Below are 21,997 nucleotides of genomic sequence, written 5' to 3'. Positions count from 1 at the left end.
CCAAAATTTTTAACAATGAAAATGAGAAATGAGAGAATCTTTGATAAACTCAGTTCCATATTTGAATGGGATGAGGTTCAACAGTTCCATGGTTATGAGAAGCATCCCACACAAGACCTGAATGCGCTGATTGGGAGTGGTCCTCATAGAAGATTGGTTGAGCCTCTCGAGGGGAGAATTTTGAAGCGGCCGCTCCTTCTCCAGCAGGGGGAAAGAAAAGAAAAATCTCCACCGCTACTGACATTCGTGTGTTGTCTCCAGTTAGTGGGCGTACTTGGAGGAGTAAGGGTGTCATTCTTTTTGTGATCTCAGAACAAGGAGGTAGCTTCCTCCTCTGATCATTTAGTAACTCCACCTATGTCACCTTCTGCACTTTCTCCACCATCTTCTGCCTTTGCTTAATTATCTTCTTCTTCTTCAAAGATTGAAACAAATGACTCCGGCCCTTTTGAGCCCATTATTTTTTTTTCTAACCGGGAAGTGACTCCGGATCTTGGGGAGGCGCCTCTGAGTCCAAGGGCCATTCCTGAGTCAGACCAGCTTTGATGGAAACTGACGAGGTTGGAGGTCCCAAAGAAATTGCTCTAAGATAGGAATCTGATGACGACGTGGCCTCTGTACTTCAGAGGTTTAAAGCTCTGGATGAGGCAGAGGCTATGATTCAAGAAGGGCTTGTAGTTAATGATGCCCCTCAGTACCAAGAGATCGCTTCCCCCGACGGTACAGATAATGAATATGAAGGGGTTGAAATTTTCGTGGCTGAGGTTTTGGCTGCTGAGGGTGTAGGCCAGATGGAAAAACCATGGCTGGGGCTGAATCGAAGATTGGTGAAGGCCCAAGGGAAGAGACAACTTCTGAACTTGCCAATGTTGACATGGCAGTTCAGGAGGGTGAGAAGCATGGGGAACAGGTTTCTTTGGAGGCTGCTGGGAAAGAAGTGGAGGCCTACATAAGAGAGGGTCAAGGCAGCAAGGCTAGATTGAAGAATCCAAGAAGGTTGAGGCTGGGACTGCTTCTGACTTTGAGGGGCAAGAAGCTTTGGACTTTGTTATCGTTCCAGAGGAGCTAGTGTCTCAGATGACTATCACTTTGACAGGCCCGGTCCTTGAAGTCGAAGCCTCGTTAGTAGTTGTAATCCCAGCAGCACCATCTAGCTCAGGGTTTCTGGTATGATTACAGACATGCTTCGAGAAGGCCTTCAGTGTTTAAGAGAGCTACCTTTCAATGAGCTGGGTGAGGCTTTGGCGAGGGAATTTGCTGCAACTGCTACGATTAGGAGTGCATCAGAAGTCCTTTCCCATTTTGATGCAACCATGAATGAGTTGGAGAGCTGGCAGACGGGAATACTACATCATGAGGCAGAAATCAGCAGGCTAGCCTCCTTGGAGGGGTCAATCTTGCGTCATTGCGAGAAGATAGATTCTTTCACTGAGAAGAAGGTCAAGATGACTGGCCGTCAACAGGATCTCAAGACGGAGTCACAAGGCAGTTACAAGAGAATGATCGAAATAAGAGAAGAGATGCAAATATTGAGGTAGGAATTTGTTGGTCTTGAGATGGAGATGATCCAGAGGAAAGCCATGGAGGCCTATTTGCTTACAGATTTGTTCGAACTTGCTTGCACCATTGAGTCCGAAACTGTGGCGATGGAGGAGAAGACCTGAATGGTGGCCGAACTGAAAGAGTGTGACTAGAGCATCGAGACTTCTCCTGTGGTGTGCAGCACAGATATCAATAGGATAATTGATCATTTTTTAAAATTTATTTTCTTTTACCAGCACTTGTAAAAGTTTTAATTCATAAATAAAGTGCTTTTTTTTTTATCTTATGGTTGATTTGCTATATGATTTCATTCTCTTCTTCCTTTGTTGTACTTCATGTGCGTTTTTTTTTTTTAAATGCCTCTCGATATATTAATACCCTCGACCTTGTTTAGCCCCATGACGGGTTGTCGTGGCTTATAGAGCTTCGAAATGGGGAGTCATTGCTTTTTCTACTGTTAATTTTTTATTTGCCAAGGGCTCATAGTTCATTTTCCTCATCATTTGGTGAGCCTTCTCACAATAGATAGTCCAGTCAGGAGTGGCTTCGACCTCCATTAGTGGTGCATTCACTTCAAGCTCATCATAGCTTTTGGTCTCAGGCACGAACTCCTTGAGATGTTTTGAAGTGATACGCATGACCTCCAATTGACTCTGGAGACTGCAAACTTCGCTTCTTAGGTCTTCTAGGGGATCCTACCGTTGAGGGGAAGAAGATTGCCCTTTCTCAAAGTGCTTTCCTCCCATCAGGCCCAGGAAGAATAGAACTTGTTGCTGATCACTGGTGGGAGGAGCATCCTCTATGTTTATAGAAACTAGAATTTGAAGAATCTTTCAAGGTGGTTGGCGTGCCACATCTGCTTTCTTGAGTGCAATAGGGATATGCAAGACTTTTTTATGGTCCGACGTATAGGTGATCTTTGGAGCTAGGAACTCTATCCTCGTGACTTGCTCAATCTCGAGAATGACCTCTGATTAATTTTCTAGTTAAGGTGGCTCAGAAGTGGGGGCAGAGGGCGAGGAATCCTTTTCAAGTGAAGAAGGAGTTTCTTCAGGGATGATGGTTGGGACGTTAGAATGAATAGGGGTTGGAGGTAAAATCCTGCCCTGCCTTTCTTCCTCTTTGAACATGTTCACCAATGTTCTCCTAACATCCTCAACATCTTCATGAGGCGAAGATGTTGTCTTCACTGTAGACTTGTGACCTTTATCACTCATCTTCTGTGAAGTAATCTTTAGCATTGGCATAGTGAGTTTTGGCTACAGGGAACGGTCTTTTATAGGCATAGATCGTTTGTTGTCTCCCATCTCGGCTATACTTGAAGCATTGGTGCAACATCGATGGAACTACCCCCTGGTCATGAAGCCATGGCCGACCGAGGAAAATCTTGTAAGAAGTGTCGGTGTCAATTACATGAAACTGGGCGTAATCATTCAGCTCACCGATCTTAAAACAAAGGTGATCTATGTCAGTTGGCTTCTCTCCTGACTGGTTAAACCCTTGAACTGTGATGTGGGTCAGAGTAAGATCTTTGAACCCTAACGCTAATCGAGTAAGGATCCTCCTTAGAATAAGGATGAGTTTCGACTCACCATCTAACATAATTCAGTTGATGGGGCATGCATGTAATTCACCAGAGACAAAGAGAGGGCAATTATAAAACTTTTCTCCCAGTTGCAGATCATCCTCTAAAAAGGTGATTGGCATACATCCTTCTAAAACCATCAGGTCCACTTCAATATGTTCTAATTCAGTCTCGTACACCTCTAGGTTAGAGAGAGCCTGAACCAAAGCCATCCAGTAATCCTTCGAGAGCATGTGGGTGTCATAGATATTGAGGAGACCTGGAAGCTTCCATAGATACCCTATCAAATCATATTTAACCTTTTCTTGATCAAGGCATTATGCTCCTAATCCTACCATTGGTTTGTGTGGTATGATGCGTTGAGCAGGTTTAGGTGGAATAGGTTTATTTTGGCTTGCCGGCTGACTCGATTGCACAACGAGCTTAGTTTGGGTGATGGAAGATTGAGGTTTTGGAAGTGATTGAGTATAAGGGATCAGAGGTGCCCCAGGGAATTGGAGAATAGATGGATTGTTTGAGGTATTGGTATTGGGATTGGGAAGGAGACGAGGGAGTTGTAAGATAGGAAGATTAGTCTTTGGATTAGGGGGCAGTAGCAAACTAGGAAACTTCAAGGTGCTCGACTTCTGTGGTGGAGATTATAGTGTCCTCCCTGATCAAAGATTTATCTGCCCTGTGATGGGTGATGCTCCTGAGATTCGCACCATGTGGCTATCTTCCTGAGAGTAGAAACTTTGCCCTCTTGATTCTCTCAATCTCTGCTCAAAGTCAGACTCAGGGGGCCACTGGGGTTTCTTTGGCTTCGACTTTTTGTGCTTCTTTGAAGAAGGTGGCTCTGACTTGGCTTTACCTGCCTGGGCATCCGCAACTGTTAGGAATCCTATTGCCCTTACCAGGGTCTTTCTCAATCATTTATGTTGCGTCCTACTTATGTTGATCCCTTCGAATTCTCTGTCGAGAGCCTCGAAGTCCGGACATTTCAAGGTTGTACATGTAGAAGACATAGGAGAAGAAAGATGAGAGGTAGAAGAAGAAGAAGGAGAAGGGTCAGAAAGTAGGGGACTTTTAAGGTCGTTCCCCTCATCCGACCGATCTGAGCAGCTTTTTACGTCATCACCAAAGTTGGACGTGTGCAGGGGATATTTTAGGTCTTTCCCTTACTTAGACCGTTGGGGAGTGCTTTAATATTGTCACCCTCATTGGACATATATAGGCGGGTTTTTACATCATCACTAGGGTTGGACGTGTGCAGGGAATCTTTTAGGTCTTTCCCTTGCTTAGACCATTGGGGAGTGCTTTTAACATTGTCACCCTCATTGGACGCGCTTTGAGTGGAAGATGGCGTAGGGACGTCCACTTGATGAGAAGGAAGGACGATCGTGCTAAGGATAAAATCCAGTAGGGTTGGTAGTGGGGGAAGGGGCCTGAAATATTCCCGTTCAACTCGTCGTTGAATCGTCTTATTTCTCCGGCGATCATCCCTTGATGCCCATCTCCTTCTGGTTTTTTAAGGTGGTGATTGATTCATCTCACTAGGCTTGGGAACAGCCTTAACTTGGTGAACTGCTTCTCGTCTTAAGGACTTGAGTATACTGTGCCCATGGTGGACTATCCATGGCTGGGAAGTAGAGGGTTCAGTAGAGCCTAAATCATTATTAGGAAGGTCCTGTGTTGGGAGATCTTCTTGCATTGGTGGTGCAGCGGCTTAGGGATCACTTACTGAGACATTGTAAAACTCCTAACATTCTTGCATTATCTTTGCGAATATATAATGGAAGCTGAAGCATTCCCACAAGTAGTGGCCTGATATCTGGTGATACGGGCACCAACAGTCCTCAGTGCCCTGAGCAAGGTGTCGGGGTTTCCTTGTGGTTTTTGGTGTGATTATTCCTTCATGAGGCAATATTATGAAGAAGGCGTGAAGGCACAATCTCGAAAAGCTACTGGTGCTAAATCATCGCCCCTTTCGTTAAGCGACAGAACGAGGCCTTCGCCCAATTCAAGCTGTGTATTGTAGCGTAAATCTTTCAGTGGTGCTAAGTTCATAGAGTTTTGTATCAGGTTTTCTCTAATCTGTATGGGGAAGGAGCGTTGTTGTTTGCGAAGCCAGCAAGACTTTTAAATGCCACTTCTTCCTGTCGCATCCGTCTTCAAGACGATTCACTGGCCTTTAAGGAGTGGAATCCATTGAATGAATCAAGTTAGTTTCAAGTATCAGAGCCTCGGTTTAGGCGTCAGCTCAAAGTATGGGTATTTTCTGCCACATCTCATCCCCTGGCCCCTCTTCCTAGATAGTTACTACATGGGAGGCTTCTGCCTAAATATTCAAGCTTTATCTGACCCTTCTGGATCAAGGCCTCGATAATAACTTTTAGCATGTAGCAGTCATCTGTGGGGTGATTGAACCTTCGATGGTAGGCACAATAATTTGCCTGAGTATTGGGCCCAGCTTGTTCAGGCAACTTCGCTTCTGGAAGCTCGATCATGTTTTGTTTCAGAAATAATCGGAATAGTGCTGGGACCCATTCCTTCTCAAAGGGCTAGACCTTGTTCCTATGCCTGGTGAAATAATCATCTCGATTAAGATTCACCTGCGGTGGTACTCGATTGTATGGCTGTTGTTGCTTGCTTGCCTGTGGCATTGTCATTGTTGTGCTCACTCCTTTGGAGAGGTCCAAAGTTTGAGAGGGAGCCTTCTTTGGATCAGTCACTGTGACGACTGCATTGATTACTCCTCTCTGTTGGCTGCCCCGGGTGTTGTTCCGAGAGCTACCAGTTGTTCCTAAAGCTTGCAGGCTGTTGTCGTAACCTACCGTGGTGGCATGATAGACTTTCTATGCGGAATTATTTAGAGATGAACTCTGACATGGAGGATGGAATAGAGGCCTCGATGTGTAGAGAAATTTCAAGTCGCATGTTGCGCACACAAGTTTGGACTGCTTCCTTCTCAGCCATAGGATTGGGATGGCGAGTAGTCAAATTTCTCCATCTTGATATGAACTAGTCCACGGGCTCATCAGGATCTTGAGTCAGGGTGAGAAGCTCAATAGTTTGGACCTCTCTCTCGACCTCATAGAAGCACCGATAGAACAGTTTCTCCATCTCTTCCCATGTACCTACTGATTTTGGGGGAAGTCAAGCATAGCACTAAAAGGCTGGGCCATCAAGGGTTTCAACAAACTGATGGAGAAGAAGTCTCTCGTTTGCCGTTGTTTCTCGATATTCTGCCTGGAAGTGGGCAATATGCTGGTTTGGGGAATATGCTGTCTAGAAGTGGGCAATATGCTAAATAGAGGAAACTTCCCTTTCTTGGTAGATTTATGAAGGGTACGGCCCTTGATAAGGTGTCGCACCCTGTGTCCCCGGGATTTGTCTGTTCTTTAGGCTATGGGTCACCATAACATCAATGTTTGCTTGAGAGATGGGGTGAGGGATAGAATTTTCCTATTAGGTAGAGGGCAAGGGCTGCCTTGGAGGTGCACCATATGAGTGATGGGAGTTGACCTCATGGTTAGCTGATTGGCGTGCGATGTCTATACGATCGATCTTTTTCATCATCGTGCGCACCATATCTTCGAATTTGTTCATGCGCTCTTCCTGCGCATCGCTAGGCTCGCTTACAATCATTACGCTGACTGTTTCTCTATGAAGGTCAGCGTTAGTTGCAGCTAAGGGCTTGCGAACTTGACAATTCATGCACGGTTGATCAATCAATAGGGGGCCAGCGTGCCCAGATTGGACTCGACTCTTGTATGCCAATCGTGTGAGGACCGGTTCTTGAGGGTGCTGGTACCATGGTTGCTGAGCTCTATCATGCTTAGCTTTGAGGCTTTGATGGACCTCCCGCTAAAATTGTGATCAGGACTGCGGCTGGTCAGCTCTTATTGCACAAGAGAGTTGTCTCGATCAGGTGGGCAAAGGATGACAGCCTGAGACTGGAGTCATCTTGGGCCGGAGAGGATGAAGAACTTGATCTTCCATTAGGTCATTGCCCTGAGTTCTCTTGTGGGCTCCAGAGTCACAGCCAAAATGACAGGGCTGGTTCAGGATGGGACTCTTGGGGAAGGTCTTCGAGTACCAAGACTGGAGGTGCTTGCTCAAAGAAGGGGAAGCAGGCGAGAGCATGGTCGATTCATGAAGACGCTTGAATCGAGGGCGAGGAGCTGTTTGTGATGGCGTTGAGGGTGCACCTTGTGAAGAAGGATCACAGGGGACTTGAGGGTCAACCCGGGCTCGAGAAAATGATCAGACCTTAGGAGGCTAAGACCTACATGTAGGTGTCTGGAAGAGAACAGGTGGATTCCTATCCCTTACAGGATGTGCTTGTGTGTGCTGAGTAGGAGGAGGAGGAGGTCGTTTCCTATGTACTCGTGTTGGTTCGATGACTTCATTGCCCCAGGTGGTGGGATGCATATGAGCAGCATGTGCAGGACCTGGCCTTGGGAGGTCTGATTCTAGACAGGGACTCAAGGTAACATAGGAGTTGCCTCGAGGTGTGGCTCTGGTGGGTGACCCACGAGCCTTATGGTGTATGTGAGTGGTGGAGGCATTAGGGCTACTGCTTCTATGTATCGAACCTCTTGGAATAGAGACTCGTGGTGGTGTAAGATTGTAGTGGGCAACCTTGCGGCGACCCACAGAAGCAATGGAAAATTACTTGCCTTCTGCAAAGAGAGACTAGGCAGCCTTTCGGCATACCTTGACAGTACGACCAACAAGTGACTTGCCGGTGGTTGGGTGTATATTGTGTGTTGCAACAGACATGCTGCCAATGCAGGGTGCCTTGGTCGAGTTCCACTGGAGCGAGGCTATGGGGAGTGAGGGACGTTCAAGTCCCTCCTCACATCGATCCAGGTTAAGACATGGTAGCTAGACAAGGGGTCTTTGCTCAAAAGGATGGTTGGGAATGAAATTAAAGGAACTTGTTCCCTAAGGACACACGCAAATGCAGGGATAAGAAAATCACCTTTCCTCTTTGGTGAACCTACACAAGTGTGCACATTCATAAGATGAGAAGAAGAATAAGAGAAGAAAGATGGAGGAGAGAAGAATTTGACTAAGCGGGGAGATCAGCACAGTGACTAAACTGGTACGTAATTGGTTTGACATCGCAGTAAAATGGGCTCGATAACTCAGATCTGCTCAACAAAGTTACTACTAGACGTCAATATCGATACTGACTAACTAGACACGATGGTTACTCTGTCGTAGCAATAAAATGGGCACGGTAATTCTAGCACAACAACATTATGGCTAGACAGCAGGGCTACCATAAGAGACTAATCTCAAACCCTCTTAGTCAAATGAAAGGATAATAAAAGGCATAAAAATCATAAAGAGAGAATAAGAAGTAAGAGAATAAGAGGAGAAGAGAAAGAAAGAGAGGAAGGGAAAGAAAGAAGGAGAAGAGTGTAAAAGAAGACAGAAGGGAGGAGCGAGGAGGGAGAAGGACACAATTGGTTGTGTTGCAAGAAGAAGAGAAAGAATACACAGTCGAGACCTATGCATCACTGATTGTGTTTGAAGAAGAAGAGAGAGACGACATAGTTAGTGCTAAGTATCACCGGTTGTGTTAGAGAGAGGGGGTAAGAAGGAGAGAGAGGACGCAATCGGTGCTAGGTATCGCTGATTGTGTTAGAAAGAGAGGAGGCAAGGAGAGAGAGAGGACATAGTCGGCACTAGGTATCGTCGGCTCTGTTAGAGAGAGGGGAGGAAAGAAGGACACAGTCGGCACTAGGCATCACCGACTGTGTTTTTCTAAGAAGAGAGGAGAGAGAAAGACACAGTTGGTGCTAGGCATTACCGACTGTGTTTGAAAATGAGTGGAGAGAGAAAGACATAGTCGACGCTAGGCATTGCCAGCAGTGTTTTAAGAAGAGCGAAGTGAGAAAGACACAGTCGACGCTAGGCATTGCAAGTTGTGCTTTAAGAAGAGATAGACACAGTCGGCGTTAAGCATTACCAGCTGTGTTTTAAGAAGAGCGAAGAGAGAAAGACACAGTCGCCGCTAGGCATTATCGGTTGTGTTTTAAGAAGAAGAATAGAAAGGAGTAAGGAATGAGAAGAAGATAGAGAAAGAGAGATAAAGACGAGAAGAAGAGAGAGAAAGAGATGAGAAGAAGCGAGAAAAAGAGAGATAGAGATGAAAAGAAGAGAGAAAGAGAGATAGAGATGAGAAGAGAGAAAGAGAGATAGAGATGAGAAGAGAGAAAGAGAGATAGAGACAAGAAGAAGAGAGGGAAAGAGAAAGAAAGAGAGGAGGAGAGAGAGAGGGGAGGAGTGAGAAAGTTACCTTATCGAAGGGTACCGACCTTTTCTTCTCTCTCCTCTTTCTCTCCGAGATGCACCCACAAGCTTAAGCAAAAATGAAGTCTTTATTGAATCTTTAAGAATGAACTTAAGGGGATTTTAAAACTTCGCTTTACATTTTTAAAAAGAATTGAGCCCAAACATGGGTGGATGCTCCATAACTGTCTAGAATTGAAGATCATTACAATTTAATTGAATTAAAAGAAATTCTAAAAATGGGGTGCAAAAGGATTGTTTTGCCCTGCCTAACAATGTGTGAAATTTCAGAACACTCCCTACTGCTGCCCGAGAACTTGCGTGATCTTCTACGATTGATTCGGGGTTGTTCTGATGCCCGTTTGATCGAAAGATGATTATTTTCTTGTGGGGCTCGGCATGGTGATTTATTTGATACCAACTTCAAACCATGAATCATGTTTTCAAGCCATGATCATGAAACTTGAAATTTGCTTGAATCCTGAAAACTTTGGATCGATTGTGTGCACATTACTTAATGTTTTTCTTTAGTTTCTTCGCTGAATCACACTGAGAATGCCGTCATGATCACGTTGCAACAAACGTAGCTCGATTTCCTGTCCAGATGAAGATTTCATCATTTTGAGTTTTTGGCCGAAATCTTGAAATCCGGCGATTGGTATTTATAGTAGCTTCGATGCCTCTATGTGTGAAATCAAACCATTCATCGTACGTGGGATTCAGACCAGAGATAGACATGGACCTCACACACATAATGTAATTTGTTTTGTACCGATCGGGCATGCGAACGTTAGGATTTGATCGCTCGAGTGAGGTGTGCTGCTGTTGAATTTTCTGCAATTTTCTTCATGGATCAACAACTTCTCCCTAGTTTTTGTCCCTGCTCGGGAAACATCAGGGGGCCTACCACATATCAAAACACTCATCTTGAAGAGACGAACCTGTTTACAAAATTTGAGAGCGATCCGACTTGGAACGAGTGAGATATAGGCCTCGAAATTTACTGCCTGTGACTGTAAAAACAGCCACCTTTAATGGAAGTTTGGTGCAAGGTGGCCACATGGGAATAGAGTACGGCCTACCACTATGGTATTTTACTAATAACTTTCTCCTAGAATACCTGATTAAGCTAAAACTTGACTCATAGGGATTTTTTATCGTTCCGAATTCAATGGTGATGGTCTAACCACTGTCTGACACCAAAGATATAGTTCTCATTATGGGGTCCATTTCAGGGTGCTAGAGTCCGATTTTGTCGAAATTGTTTCTTTGTGTTCACTGCCTTAGACATGTCTGATAGCGATAGAACTTGGCAGGTGGTCTTTTGGAGTGCTGATGAAGATGTTGACCAATTCGAGGGCAATTTTAAGATAGTCGAGGGCCATTTTATTCTGCATCGGGGACCAAGGTGTTGAAAAATGTGTTGAAACACAAGCCCTCTTCAAGGTGATGCTCCGACAGAGTCTCGTCATTCCCAAGCTTACTAGACAACCTAACTGTCTTGCCTAAGGTACAGAAAATCTCTAGTGCCCATATCACCAGGTATGGGGCCATGAGCTCTCGAAATGCTCTGGGATTGAAGATATAGTTGCCGAGAAGGTACAAAAAGGCCACATTGTTTGTGTCGTTCTCCTTGAACACTCACAAGCCATCACTCCCGTCTAGGAGGAAATCCCACTACAAGTCCCCCGTGAGCCTGCATTAGACCCTTTATAGACCTCGACTTCTCATCCCTGAGAGGTCTATCATGGACGAAGAAGGCTCAAGTCCCTAAAATGTTAGGCAGTCCACCAAGCTAGGGCTACTCATCAGCCAGATAGGATGGTCCAAACACCCCCTAAGGAATTCATAAGGAGACGAGTGCCTATGTCAGCTCGTCGAAGGAATCATATTCCTCAGCCACCAATCGAGGAAGAATTTCTCAGGCCCCTTCCTCCACTGTCGACCTTACAAGACTTCATCCCAGGCACATCTCACCTTATCCCTTCGTCTGATCAAGTGGATGTCCCTGAGTCATTAGCTGCTCGGGACTCGTCCGGTATGGGTGACGACAATAAAAGCACCTCCCAATGGTCAAAGTCAGAGCAAGGCCTAAAACACCCCTTGCACATGTCAAATTCTGGTGATGATGTAAAAAGTTGCCCAAGCCATTCTAACTCCACTTCTTCTTCTTCTCCTCACTCCTCTTCTATCTCTTTTATAGGTGCATGTTAGCAGTGCCCAAACTTCAACACCCTAAACAGAGAACTCGAAGGAACCAACATCAGCAGATCACAGTAGAAATTCTTAAGAAAGATGCTGGCCCAGGCGGCTTGATTCTTGACCGTTGCCAACTCCTTGGCTGCCCTAGCCAAGTCTTAGAAATCTTTGAATTCCTATTCCCACGAAGCCTGTCACATGGTTCAAGTTCATGAAGCGTCACCCATTTTGTGGAAAATACTAAGTGACCTCAGTCATGATACCATGACTTCACATTCGATGTTGACCCTTTCATTCCCTGGTCCAGCCAGAGGTAGGAAATCGTCTCGCATGCTGGGACCCTCCTAAAAGCAAAAATGTCAAGATCTTGAGACTCTGCACTCGAGATTTATAAGAAGCATCCTAAATGCCCTAACGAAGAGTTGCAGGAAGCTCTGGAAGAGTGGGAAGAACGTGGTCAGGCCAGGGCTGACGAGCTTGAATAGATAAACTTAGGGGATGAGGCCAACCTATGGCCAACTTTCATCTTAGCAAAAAATGTCTCCGAAAGAGAAAGAAATTTATATTTCCCTCCTCCGAGCAAACTGGGACGTCTTCGCATGGCATTATCATGAGATGCCCGGTCCATTAAACCTATGAACCAAAAAATTGAGAAGGTTTAAACCCGACCTCGAGATGCAGATCGATGCTGAGGTGAACATGCTCAAGCTGGTTGGATTCATACGTGAGGTCAACTACATGGCTGGAAAATGTCATCCCAGGCCAGAAGAAAAATGGCCAAATCTGGGTTTGTATTGACTTTTGCGACTTGAACACCACTTGCCCTAAGGATGACTTCCCCCTGTCATTCACCGAGATGCTTGTTGATTCCAAGACTCATTGCGAAGTCTTCTCCATCATGAATGGGTATTCTGGTAATAACCAAATCAGGATGGCACCAGAAGATGAAGAGGCCATTGCATTCTTGACCCCAAAAGGTGTCTTCTATTACATTGTGAAGCCTTTCGGGTTAAAGAATGCGATGCCACATACCAGCTAGCCATGACAACCATCTTCAGGGACATGATGCACAAGGAGGTCGAGTGCTATGTGGATGACTTAGTGGTGAAGTCTAAAGCAAAAGACGCTCACATGGAGGTCCTTAAAATATATTTGAGCAACTGTGGCGTCACCAAGATGAAGCCCTTAAAATGCACCTTTGGTGTATGCTCAGGAAAGTTCTTAGGGTTCATCGTTAGGTATTGTGGGCTGGAGATCGAGTCAGTAAAAATCAAGGTGATTCACGACATGCCATAGCCTACAACCTTGCGCGAACTTAAGTCTCTCCAAGGTCAGCTGGCCTACATTCAAAGGTTAATCTCGAACCTCTCAGGATGATGTAGGCCCTTTTTGCACCTCTTGAAGAAGGACACTCCCTTCATATGGAATGATGCATGCCAAGTTGCATTTTACTATATCAAGCAGTACTTGTTGAATCCTCCGCTACTCTCCACGCCGATATTAGGAAGTCCTCTCATCCTATACATGATCGCTCTTGATGAGTCACTAGGCGCACTCCTAGCACAAAACGACGATGGGGGAAAAGAAACATCACTCTATTATCTCAACCATAGGTTACAGGAAAAGAAACAACACTCTATTTGCAGTACAGAAGCTCTGTCATTACTTACTTGGTCATGAGTTCAAGCTAATCTCAAAGGCGAACTCGATCAAGTTCCTTACAACCCGACCATTCCTGTCAGGATGCTTGCCCAAGTGGGCATTATTGCTAATGGAGTTAGATATCACGTATGTACCAGAGAGGGTTGTCAAAGGTCAAGCCTCAGCAGACTTTCTTGCGGCTCTCCCGGTCCCTTCAAGATCTCCCCTGTCAAGTGACGTCTCGGATGAAGAAGTATCATGTATGATGCTAACTCAGCATTGGGAAATGTACTTTGATGGAGCATTCCAGTCTGATAGAGAGGGTGTCGGAGTCGTGTTCCTAACCCCCGATGGTGGAATGATTCCTTTCTCCTTCTCACTCACAGAGAATGTTTCTCATAATGAAGCTGAATATCAAGCCCTCATATTCGGATTAGAGATCTCCTAGTAGCTAGACCTAGAGCAGTTGAACATCTTCAGTGGCTCAGAACTCGTCGTCTGGTAGCTTAAGGGAATTTACGATGTAAGGAAGGATACTCTCAAATCTTATCATGACATGGCCAAATCGTTTATGGCCCAGATCAAAGATTTCTCCCTGAGTCATATCCCTAGAAGGCTAAACTCACAGGTCGATGCACTCTCAAAGCTTGGTGCTACCATTCAACTGTCTTCATCAAGGCCCATGCCTGTTTGGGTAACAGAATTGAGACATGTCAACTTGAGAACCGAAGTTGATGCAGATGATGAGAGAGATGTCTTCTCTGAATGCCCGCCTTATCCATTTGGAACACTCCTTGCAGCCAAGGATGTTATTAAGGCAGAATAGGAAATGTCCCAAGGTAAAGAACTCGAGGTTGAGAAGCAGGAGCCTAAATTCTTCAACTAGATATGTGCAAAGGTTGAACAAGTGGAAGACTGGAGGGAACCCATCATGAACTTCATAAAGCAAGTAAGGCTGCCTAAGGAATGGGCGGAGCGCAACGGTTTACGATGGATGTCTACCAAGTACGCCCTTCTTGATTGGGACGTTCTCTTTTGCCAATCATTTAATGAAATTCTCCTCAGATGTGTCGATATGTATGAAGAAAATAAAGTACTAGATGAAGTACATTAAGATATTTACAGGCTGCATCAGTCCGGCCCTAAGCTCTATGAACGCATACTCCGACTCGGCTATTATTGGCATTCAATGGTGGTAGACGCCTAAAACTATGCTAAAAGATACCAAATGTGCTAAATGCACTCAAGCCTTATTCATTAGCCCCAAGATCCTCTCCATCCTACAGTGACATCATGGCCTTTTTCCCAGTGGGGTATGGACATTATAGGACCCATTGACCCTCCTTCTGCCTCGGGTCATGTCTTTATCCTAGCAGCGACGGATTACTTCTCCAAATGGGCTAAAGCGGTCTCACTCAAGCAGGTTCCAAGGACCACTGTGGTCAACTTCGTGCGTCACCACATCATATACCGGCTCGAGGTTCTAAACCGTCACCACATCATATACAAGTTCCAAGGGCCACTGACATGAGGCAATTTTAGCCCTCGAGGTTCAAATACCTTGACTACGTGATGCTATACATCAAGGACTGACTGAAGATGAGAGGGTCAAGCTTCGTTATATGGAGTTGGATGCCCTTGATGAAAAGAGGCTAGAGGCCTAGCAAAACCTTGAGCTCAATCAGGGGAGAATGAAGAGAACCTTTGACAAGTCTTTCAAGGTTCGCTCATTCGCTCGTGGGTATCTAGTCCTAGCAGTCAAAAGACCGATTATCATGCATGGATGCAAAGGCAAGTTCAAACATAAGTGGGAAGGTCCCTTAATAGTCATGAAAGTCTCTCCAAATGGAGCCTACAGACGAGCACATCCTGATAGAGAGGAGGCAATGCCCCCTATCAATGGCCGATATTTAAAGAAATACTACCCATGATTGTAAAAGAAAGCAAACAAGAGGGGCCAAACAATCTTTAACTCTTTTTATTGCTTTAAAAGGAGTTACAAGTTATAATCAAAAGCTCATTATTTGGGAGGTTACAAAGCTCTTGAATCTAAGGATAAGAGGACGGTTATAGAAGCGCCCTCATCATGAAGAAGAAGCAAAACCACTTGTAAGTCAGCTGCAATTCATCTGTCAGGTGTTCTCAAAGAGGACGGTTACAAGCCACAAAGAAGAAGCCAACCATTTGTGAGTCAGCTTCAATTCATCTAACAAGGCATGGCTAGCTTTCACGAGAGGGAAGAAGTACCCTGATAGAGTCCATTTCCCTGGCAAGGAATTGGCTCATGGTGGATTCCCTTCCTCCAAAACAAGATGGACTTCACTATTGTGCTAGGGGACTTGCCTTCCAACAGACCCCAATGATCGGGCCTTCTCATTTTCCATCACTCTTGGCCCCCCACGAGACATCACTGTCCATGATCATCGTCGCGCACAACCCAACATCGTGTGCAACCATCATCGTGCACGACTCAATACCGGGTTCTACCATCCTGGATGGCTAGCCGATGTCAAGCACAACCTTTGCCTTGAGTGGCATGTTACCAAGCATGGCTGTCGCCATGAGAAGCTTAAAGTCGTGCGAAGGCAGCACTGTATGCGACTTAATGTCGCGCATGCCCTTATACTCCTGTCCCCACCACCTCCAATTCCAAAGGGCATTCTCTCCCACGCCTCTTCGGCTTCCTCGACCATCACTCCTTGATAACAATCAACCTTCTCGCGGTCCTTCGCCTCCTCAATTGTTACCGGCTTGCAACACCTCTTGTTCTCATTTGCGTTTCCTCTCCTGGACGGGAACTCACACCTACGCACCGGGAAAGACTTCCATGTTTATTCACTCTCTTCCACTGGTGACTGAAGTTGACAGAAAGCCACCAAAATTTCTGAAAAAGATCCCCACTGACCTGCTGAAAATATCGCAAAGCTTCCAGCAATGCCCCTACTACTCCTCTTCTTCTGATAACTACAAGATCGTCAGAGTCCCCTGACCCTTATATAACTTGCCAGTAGTCATGGAACTATCAAAAAATCACTAGAGCTCTGGCAAAGTACCACTGCAACTCTCGCAGTTTCGTTAGAGTCTCGGTGAAGCCCTGAGAAGTTCCATGTTCCCTGCTCAAAAGTTCTCAGTACTCTCTGAAGAAGTTCGCAAGCGCTCTACGAAGACCCACGACCTGCTGAAGTTTGTTAAAAATCTCCTGAAAGCCTGTATACTATGAGTTTTAACTGGGAAACTCCTATCGGAAGTCTCTTAATGGAAGCTTCGGCTCTCTCTCTAAAAAGCTCTCGTCACTGTTTCCCCTTTGATAAAACAGTAAAATGGGGTTTTACCCCCTTTTTACTCAACAGTGCCGTGAAGTTCCCCTCACAAGTTAGAAATGATGCTTTAGTCCTCGTCTTTAGATGGCGATAGGTCTAGGCCGGGGCGGGTCAAGCCTGAGGCCCGAATGCAAGTCATTGCTTCCTGTGCCTCATAAATCCGCCGCTATCACAATGCTTAAACACTGCATGCTTCGCACAGAGGCTATCCTCACGTATTTCACAGAGGCCATCACCGCGCGCTTCATAGGAGGTTATCGCCACGTGCTTCATAGGAGGACATCATCGCGTGCTTCACCAAGAGCCGTTGCCGCCTGCTTCACTAAGGCCTAACACCGTGCACGTGCCATCTAGACTTAACGCCACATGCGTCATCTAAAACCTAGTGCCGTGCACATGCTACAGCACTGCCAACTGTGGAATTTTCCCACTTTCCCCAAATCGTGAGCTATCATCCCCACAAGTAGGCCACCACTTTGCATCCCCAGGGAGTCAAGTCTCTAGTTACAGCCCTGTTCCCCATGGAGTCACATTCCCTACCAACACTCCGGTCCGCACTGCATGACCTTAAACTACACAGCCATGGTCTAGGTACATGACCCTAAAACTGTATGACCCAAACTATATGACCTTAAACTGTAGCGGAGGTCTAGTTGCACAACCTTAAACTGCATGTTCCTAACTACAGGACTTCAAACTGCATATCCATGGTCCAAACTATATGACCTTAAACTGTAGTGGAGGTCTTATTGCATGACCTTAAACTACATGGTCCTCGTTGCATGACTCCAAACTGCATAACCATGGTCCATGCTAGATGATCTTAAACTACACAGCCACAGTCTAGGTGCACGACCTTAAACTTCATGGTCCAAACTATATGACCTTAAACTATAGCGGAGGTCTAGTTGCACGACCTTAAACTGAATGGTCTTAACTGCTGGACTTCAAACTGCATACCCATGGTCCCAACTATATGACCTTAAACTATAGTGGAGTTCTAGTTACATGACCTTAAAAGTTTCATAACTCCAAACTGCATAACCACGGTCCAACTGTGTGACCTTAAACTATAGTTCACATCCTGGTCGCATTATGTTAAAAGACATAGCACCACGGTCCAAACTATATGACCTTAAACTATAATGGAGGTCTAGTTGCATGACCTTACTGCATGGTCCTAGCTGCAGGACTTTAAACTGCATAACTATGGTCCAAGATACAATGACCTTAAAACTGTTATGCACATAGTCCAGTCACACGACTTTAAGCTTGAAAGGGACGTCACTATCCCTAGTGGAGTTACACCTCTACTCCCGACTGTAGTTCCCAATAGAGCTGCATGCAGGCCACTGTCCCTCATCCCCAGTAGGAGTCACCTCCTTATTGTAGCCCAATATCACTAGGGAGTTACAGTCTTACTTACATTTTCAATTTCCAGTGGGATTTGCATCTGTGCTCCAGCCTTCATTCTCAGATGAGTCACACACATACCATTCCCTATTATCCCCATGGAGTCATGCTTACCCCTTTAATCCCCTGTGGGTTAGTTGCACACCATGCTATCCCTATGAGTTGGGTTACTTTCCCACCAGCCATGGAGCTCCATCTTTCACCTTAAAGAGTCATACTTGTCCCCAAGTCCTCAGTGAAGTATGCCTCTCCATCTAAACCTCCTGTTGGTTTTAAACCATTCTTATCCCCAAGGGAGTCGAATTACTATCCACAGACCTATTCTTCATGGGGTCTCACCAACATGGCGATCCACACTCCGGTCTGTCCTACATGACCTTAAACTGCACAGCCATGATCTAGGAACACGACCCTAAACTGCATGGTCCAAACTATATGACCTTAAATTGTATCGGAGGTCTAGTTGCACGACCTTAAATTACATGGTCCTAGTTGCATGACTTTAAACCTCATAACCACGGTACAAGCTATATGACCTTAAACCATACTGCACGTCCTGGTCACATGACGTTAAGGCATGGTATGGTGGTAACTCCAAAAGGGCACCATGAGCAAAAATGGATGAAAAGGGTGGACATGTCCAAAAGGTCATGGGTAAAACAGTCTTGAATAAAAGGAAGTTGGTGAAAACCATCTGTACGAAACCAATTCCCCTGTCTAGATGAAAAACCCAAAAGGGTGCTTAGACCAACAAAAAGCTAGTTGACGTAGCATCACAATCTCAGCTGGCACCCAATTGTCAAACATGCATAATTCTGGTCAATGAGGTCCACACAAAATCCTCGACGGCCAGCATCCAATCACAACACAAAATGGCTCACCCGAGAGTGAGAGCCTCATAAGATCTCCCACACTTCAACACCAAAAGCACAACAAGTCCCTGAGGCTGCGGGCCATGAGCAACAAATCCCTTAAAAACAAAAATGAGTCCTTGAGGGTGTGCGCGATGAACAACAAATCTCTCAAAATGTTAACGAAGCTCACGAAGGCAAGAAACTCACAAATCTAGGGGAGAACTTGCCAAAGACTTCTGGATGATGCTTCATCATGAGGCCATCTTAACAAAATCCCTCCCTAGCCGACAAGCCCAGACTTTCGAGATAGGCCAAAAGCCCTCGATTGGACCCCGCAAGATAAGGGCCCACAGAGGTACCTTGACTGTCAAAAGCAACCCTGGTGTAGCAGCAAACAATGCCAACAGAAGGCACATAGCATTTGGCCACCAGATAGGTCCGATTCTAGCTAATGAGGTCCACAAAAAAAGCCTGAACGGTCAGAATCCCAAATAGTCCCTTGAGGATATGGACTTATACAAGATCCCTCAAAGTCTCTTCTCCCCTTAAATGTCTCCACGGATGGACCTCTACATTGCATCCAAAATTCTGAGCATCCTTTCTGAATGTTGTCCCTCTTGCTTCTCTTGAAGCACAACATTCAGTGGGGCATGTTGTTTGAAGACATGTTTTAGCACCTTGGTCCCTGATGAGGAATAAGGGAGAAACAGGTCAATAAAGCTTTACAAGCAGTGAAAATTTTAATAGGGCCTCAGAACTGGTAAAGATCTTCATAAGCACTTTAAAAAGTCTCCTGCCAAGTTTCATCACAATCTGACATGTCTAAGCAGTGCAAAGTGAGAAAGAATTTTGGTAGAATCAGCCTCTAGCACCATAAAACAGACCCTTGTAACTAGAACTATATTTTCGGTGCATCAATTTGCTGACCATTGGATCCGACACAGTTGAAAACCCCCAGGGGTCAAATTTCAGTTTGAATAGGCACTCCAGGAAGAAGTTATGAGTATAAGATGAAACCAGGAGATGCCGCACACTATTCCCAGGCGGCCACCTTTCAAGGCACATGATCGTGGCTTAAAAATATGATCCATGACTCGAAGTTGGTATCAAATCGATCGTCATGCCGAGTCCTACAAGAAAACAACCATCTTTCATACAAATGGGCACCAGAGAAACCTTGGACCATCCATGAAAGATCACGTACGTTCTATGGCAGCAGTAGGGACTGTTCCAGATTTTTCACAATTGTTAAGAAGGGGCAAATTTGTCATTTTCACCCTATTTTCCTACTTTATTTATTCAATTAAATCTTAATTTTCAGCAATTAGGTTTAATTCAATCCACCTATGGTTGGGAAAACTCTATATATATCACGTACTCTCATTGTACATAAACCGAACTTTGCTTAATAAAAGCTCCATCTTTTCTCATTGTTGAGTCACAGCTTGAGAGAGAGAGGAAGAAGAGAGAAATTTTTGGGATGATACCCCTCAGCTTAAGGTAAATATGTTTCTCTCTCTTCTTCTCTTTCTTCTCTTCTTCTCTCTCTTCTTCTCTTTCTTCTTCTTCATCTGGCTTTTCCCAGAGGCCATGCGCGGCAGTGGCAGCACCCCGCATGCATCTTTCTTTCTTTCTTTCAAACCCCCTATAGTTCTAGAGGTCGTGCATGGCAATGACAGCACCATGTCGAGCTTCTTTCTCCCTCTCTTCATTTCTCTCTGTCCCTCAATGAGGAGTGAAAACGGAGGTGCCTATTACCGCCTATAGGGATCTCACCCTATTGCACGCCAATCGCAGACAGTGATTCCTATCGCTGCTTGTGAAGGGTCACGGCGATACTGCTCGCCATCCGCTAGCCTCTTTCATGGGCTCGGTGCCTATCGCCTTACGCAGGCTTCTTTCACGGGCTCGGTGCCTATCGCCATCCGTAAACTTCTTACGTGCACTCAACGCCTATTACCTCTTCCTTCGTGCACTCGAAGCCAATCATCGTGTGCTAACTTATCTTGTGTCCCACGCCAAACGTCATGTGCTTCATCAAGGAACTATCACCACGTTGTACAAGAGGTTATCGCCATGCGCCTCACAAGGAGCCTTCGCTGCTCGTGAAGGGGTGTGCTGCCTCCTGATGTTACCAACAACGATACCTAACACCGTCTCTAGTTCATTGCTCACCCTCTGGTCATGAGCAACAGTGTCCAGCGCTATCCAACGGCTGCGACATTACTCTACGGCTGCGGGTTGGTGTCTAATGCCGTCGGGACCCAATCTCTTCACCATCTCACACCTTCACTTTATTCTCTTCTCTTCTCACTTGATTGAGGGAAGACACAATTTAGCGCTGCCAAAGCAGTTTCGAAGTCGAGTAGTATTGCCGTTGTGCTGGTCCGGAGTACCATCTTGCTGCCACACCATATTAGGATAGGCATATCGGCCCCGATTTTGAGTAGTATTTCTGTCGTGCTGGTCCTAAATACCATGCCCGCCTTGCTACCACTTCAAGTCGGTCCCTGGTCAAGCTATCATGTAAGTCTCATCCCCTTATCTTTTCCTTGCTTTTCTTTCTTTATTCAAACTGTCTTATTCATCACCTACTTCTCAAGAATGTGCATTGCCCTAAGAGAAGGGTGGGTCTTTCGGCCCACTTGTCTTGCAAGTTAGATAGTGTTATGCAGAAAACAAGGAGATTGCAGGTCAAGGGAGGCTATTCCGAACCAGTTGACATAGATAGGGGTTTTTTTGTCGTGATTTAAGAGGGCACCCGCAGGTGTCAGCCCGAGTAAGTCACGGACCCAGGGGAGGTTGATCCCCACCTCACATTCAATTCCCCTCTCTCCAATTAGACACCTGCCCTTGTTCTGTGAATGAGGATCCAAAGAGAGTGATCTCAAATCCCGGGTCCTGACACATGTGTCACCCGATCACCTAGATCTGAGGAGGTAAGATCGAGGCACCTAACCATTTGGTTCCCACTAATTTGGATGATTTGTTCTTAGATCGAGTCAATGAATTGTCACTCGAATTTAATCAATGGCACCAGCATGACCAAGATGAAGAATGACGTCCTCTTTCATTTTCTTACTAGGTCGTATTTTACGAATTAAATGCTTTATTGGAGTCCATGTATGATGATATATTTCATCCATGATAATTATATT

This window comes from Amborella trichopoda, chromosome 3 (genome assembly GCF_054954075.1).
Source record: "Amborella trichopoda isolate Santa Cruz 75 chromosome 3, AtrichopodaSantaCruz75HAP2 v2.0, whole genome shotgun sequence".
NCBI classification, from domain to species: domain Eukaryota; kingdom Viridiplantae; phylum Streptophyta; class Magnoliopsida; order Amborellales; family Amborellaceae; genus Amborella; species Amborella trichopoda.
This window is presented reverse-complemented; position numbering follows the sequence as displayed.